The sequence below is a fragment of the Schistocerca nitens genome, chromosome 1 (genome assembly GCF_023898315.1).
Source record: "Schistocerca nitens isolate TAMUIC-IGC-003100 chromosome 1, iqSchNite1.1, whole genome shotgun sequence".
NCBI classification, from domain to species: Eukaryota; Metazoa; Arthropoda; class Insecta; order Orthoptera; family Acrididae; genus Schistocerca; species Schistocerca nitens.
In genome coordinates, this window is record NC_064614.1 from 460,002,452 (window position 1) to 460,007,213 (window position 4,762).

Sequence of the window (4,762 nt, forward strand, 5' to 3'; positions counted from 1 at the left end):
TCTGGATGACCATCGCTAAAGAAGGTACTCAAAATGGTGTGTGTTTATAGTTAGGTATGCTTCTGTCTGACGTCTTAGGCAAACATCCACTCTGTCTTCAGGCCACAAGTGGCCCATCGGGACCATCCGACCGCCGTGTCATCCTCAGATGAGGATGGGGAGAGGAGGGGCGTGTGGTCAGCACACCGCTCTCCCGGTCGTTATGATGGTTTTCTTTGACCGGAGCCGCTACTATTCGGTCGAGTAGCTCCTCAATTGGCATCACGAGGCTGAGTGCACCCCGAAAAATGGCAACAGCGCATGGCGGCTGGATGGTCACCCATCCAAGCGCCGGCCACGCCCGACAGTGCTTAACTTCGGTGATCTCACGGGAACCGGTGTATCCACTGCGGCATGGCCGTTGCCTAGGCAAACATGCACTCTCTGAAAAACTTCAGGTCGTTCACGGATATGCTCTAGAGCATTGTGATGCGATCCTGTAGTGTTGGCACATCATTAATGGGGCTTGCATGCTCAATTATCAGTTATCTATTGATCTCCTCAATTTTGAGTCATTGTGCGTCTTGAACCTCAGGAGTGGTTTTCTCAAAAACGGTGGGAGGGGGGGCGGTGGGGGGGGGGGGGGTCGAGCCAAAATATTTTAGAACGTTCCGTTTTAGATTGCACTCAAGCGATCTGCCGTGTATGAGCCGAATCGGTTACTCGTGTCTGAGGCCTTCCGCTTGTTAGCCAAATTTCACTGTGGCGCGTCCCTGGAAGTGTACTCAGACCAGGCGATTACACATTACTAGAAATGTGCAACCAAATAATTGTAGCTTATGCATTGTTCGGCAGGTACTCGTTACCAGATTGGGTGTCTCGGTTAGAGCAGACGTGACAGGCCGAGTCCATGTAAGAGCTGTGCTGTCCACACGAGTAAGACATAGTCCATGACTTTTACTCTGCAAGAAGTCGCACACTCCAATTACACTATTTTAACACTACTGTACACCTAATCAAACTGCTTAGAATGTTCAAGCCATCCTCTGACGCTTACAGGTAGGGTAAGGCCTATCTGGTCAGTACCTAGATATTTAACCGTTTGGACATGTGAGAGGTACTGATAGGACGTCAAGTACACCAATCAGGAAATAGCAACGAAGCAATAAATGAAGGAAGATTTAATTAAGTATTGTAATAACTTCCATAAACACCATTTGGTACGTAATGCTCCAAAGTAATCGTGTTTGCAGAAAGGAATTGCAAGAAAGGGTTCCTGCTTTGTTTTTAACAAAACACAAATTATACTTTCAGGCCTTGTTTTTATTGCATTTCCCAATTGTGGTCTTAATTACATTCTTCAAACCAAGCCGGTAGTCATTAAGATGTAAATAAGTAAAGATGTGACGGCAGGAATGGCATCTGGCCACCCACCGTCATTAACATTGTCAAATCCACAAATTAATATGCCGGCTCGCTACGATACAGAGCGAAGGCCAGAAAAAAAAAAAAAAGAGATCCAGAGCCGATGCTGTCTTAGAAAGAACAGCATAGTAAGCGATCATTATGAGAGTGCCGTTGACTATCTGATACATCCTTCATGTATCTTGTATCTTTGCCATTGATGGGCGAAGACGCACATTTGGCTCAGGATGTTGATATCGTAGGTTCAGTGGTTCCACCATAAGCGTCGGTAACTATGCCATACGCCTCCTGTTCACTTAAGTCCGCCGCCTAGGTAACCGTGAAGATGGCAACATAACCGGCACAGTGCAGGCAGTACAGGGATGCAGTGGTGTAATTGGTAGACGGATGGAAAAAAAAAAAAAAAACACCGAGAAGGAGTTGTGTCTCCTAAAGGAAAGTCTATATGCATGTTTCTAGATCTGAGAGTTGGTGTCTATTCAGATTTCACGCCACTACGAGGTGCAAATTACGTTTGGTATAAATACAAACTGTAACGGTTGTGAGCACTAGTTACCCTTGATAATGGACGTGGTGAGTTGATGTAGTCAAGAATGCCTTTAAGGTGACAAAAACGCCATTATCAACATCCCACTGAGTTTGAACGAGATCGTGTAATAGAGCTGCGAGAAGCTGGATGTTCGTTCTGACATACTGCAGAAAAACTTGGCAGGTATGTAACCACTGAGCGTGATTGCCGGCAGCGGCGGTCAAGGGAATGTACGCAAGAACAGTCTCCGGTCATGTGGCACTACCTAGAGGGAAGACCATCGTGTTCGGCGTATGGCTCTGGCGCATCGTAATGCATCCGCAGCAGCTATCTGAGCAGCTGTTGGTAGCACAGCGACACAACGAAATGTTAATAATCGGTTACTTCAAGGACAGATCCGAGCCAGATGCCCTCTGGCGTGTATTCCTCTTACCTCATTTGCGACTTCAGCAGTGTCGAGCGAGAGCTCGTTGGAAGGCAGGTCTGGAAACGCGCTGCTGCTACGGTCGCAGGTTCGACTCCTGCCTCGGGCATGGATGTGTGAGATATCCTTAGTTAGGTTTAAAAAAATGGTTCAAATGGCTCTGAGCACTATGGGACTTAACTTCTAAGGTCATCAGTCCCCTAGAACTTAGAACTACTTAAACCTAACTAACCTAAGGACATCACACACATCCATGCCCGAGGCAGGATTCTAACCTGCGACCATAGTGGTCGCGCGGTTCCAGACTGTAGCGCCTAGAACCTCTCGGCCACCCCGGCCGGCTAGGTTTAAGTAGTTCTAAGGCTACGGGACTGATGATCTCAGATGTTAAGTCCCATAGTCCTTAGAGCCATTTGAACCATTTGGAAGGCAGGTTGGAGGTATGTTTTTTCTGATGAAAACTGGTTCTGACTCGGTGCACATTATGACTGTGTTTTGGTTAGGAATAGGCCAATTGAAGGCCTGCAACCAACGTGTCTGCGTGCCACACATACTGGGCCTACAGCTGTAGTGGTGGTCTGGGGTGCGATATCATATGACGTCAGATACAATGGTTATCCCACACACCCTGACTGCAAAACTGTACGCCAATTTTGCTATTCGCCTTGTTGTGCTGCAATTCATGAACAACATTCCAGAGGCTGTTTTCGAAGTGGATAACGCTTGCCTACGTACCCCCGTTGTAACTCAACGTGCTATGCAGGGTGTCGACATGTTGCCTTGGCCTACTCAATCACCAGATCTGTCTCTAATCCAGCAGGTATGGTTTATAATCGGACGACAACTTCTGCGTCATCCACGCCTCTGTATTGACCAACCGAGTACACCAGACATGAAAATCCATCCCACAAAGTGACATCCATCACCTGTACAACAGAATGCATGCAGATTTGCACGCTTGCGTTCAAAGTCCTGGCGGTTACACGGGTTATTGATGTACCAGCATTTCATATTCGCAATGACTTTTTCCGTGCTCTTTGATCTTGTAATGTTAATCACATGAATATGTTACCTAGACAAATGTACGAGGGCAGTTGAATTAAACACATTTTTTTTATGAAACAGGGGTTGTTTTATTCAGCATTGAAATACACCAGGTTATTCCTCAATCTTTTAGCTACACAACACTATTTTTCAACGTAATCTCCATTCAATGCTACGGCCTTTCGCCACCTTGAAATGAGGGCCTGTATGCCTGCACGGTACCATTCCACTGGTCGATGTCGGAGCCAACGTCGTACTGCATCAATAACTTCTTCATCATCCGCGTAGTGCGTCCCACGGATTGCGTCCTTCATTGGGCCAAACATATGGAAATCCGACGGTGCGAGATCGGGGCTGTAGGGTGTATGAGGAAGAACAGTCCACTGAAGTTTTGTGAGCTCCTCTCGGGTGCGAAGACTTGTGTGAGGTCTTGCGTTGTCATGAAGAAGGAGAAGTTCGTACTGGTTTTTGTGCCTACGAACACGCTGAAGTCGTTTCTTCAATTTCTGAAGAGTAGCACAATACACTTCAGAGTTGATCGTTTGACCATGGGGAAGGACATCGAACAGAATAACCCCTTCAGCGTCCCAGAAGACTGTAACCATGACTTTACCGGCTGAGGGTATGGCTTTAAACTTTTTCTTGGTAGGGGAGTGGGTATGGCGCCACTCCATTGATTGCCGTTTTGTTTCAGGTTCGAAGTGATGAACCCATGTTTCATCGCCTGTAACAATCTTTGACAAGAAATTGTCACCCTCAGCCACATGACGAGCAAGCAATTCCGCACAAATTGTTCTCCTTTGCTCTTTATGGTGTTCGGTTAGACAACGAGGGACCCAGCGGGAACAAACCTTTGAATATCCCAACTGGTGAACAATTGTGACAGCACTACCAACAGAGATGTCAAGTTGAGCACTGAGTTGTTTGATGGTGATCCGTCGATCATCTCGAACGAGTGTGTTCGCACGCTCCGCCATTGGAGGAGTCACAGCTGTGCACGGCCGGCCCGCACGCGGGAGATCAGACAGTCTTGCTTGACCTTGCGGCGATGATGACACACGCTTTGCCCAACGACTCACCGTGCTTTTGTCCACTGCCAGATCACCGTAGACATTCTGCAAGTGCCTATGAATATCTGAGATGCCCTGGTTTTCCGCCAAAAGAAACTCGATCACTGCCCGTTGTTTGCAACGCACATCCGTTACAGACGCCATTTTAACAGCTCCGTACAGCGCTGCCACCTGTCGGAAGTCAATGAAACTATACGAGACGAAGCGGGAATGTTTGAAAATATTCCACAAGAAATTTCCGGTTTTTTCAACCAAAATTGGCCGAGAAATAAATGTGTTGCATTATTGAAC

At 47.1% G+C, this 4,762-nt stretch overlaps 1 pseudogene; it reads right to left on the reverse strand.

The window, feature by feature from the left end:
* Positions 1-288: 288 nt before the first annotated feature.
* LOC126205865 (5S ribosomal RNA) lies at positions 289-405 on the reverse strand (annotated as a pseudogene).
* Positions 406-4,762: the final 4,357 nt, after the last annotated feature.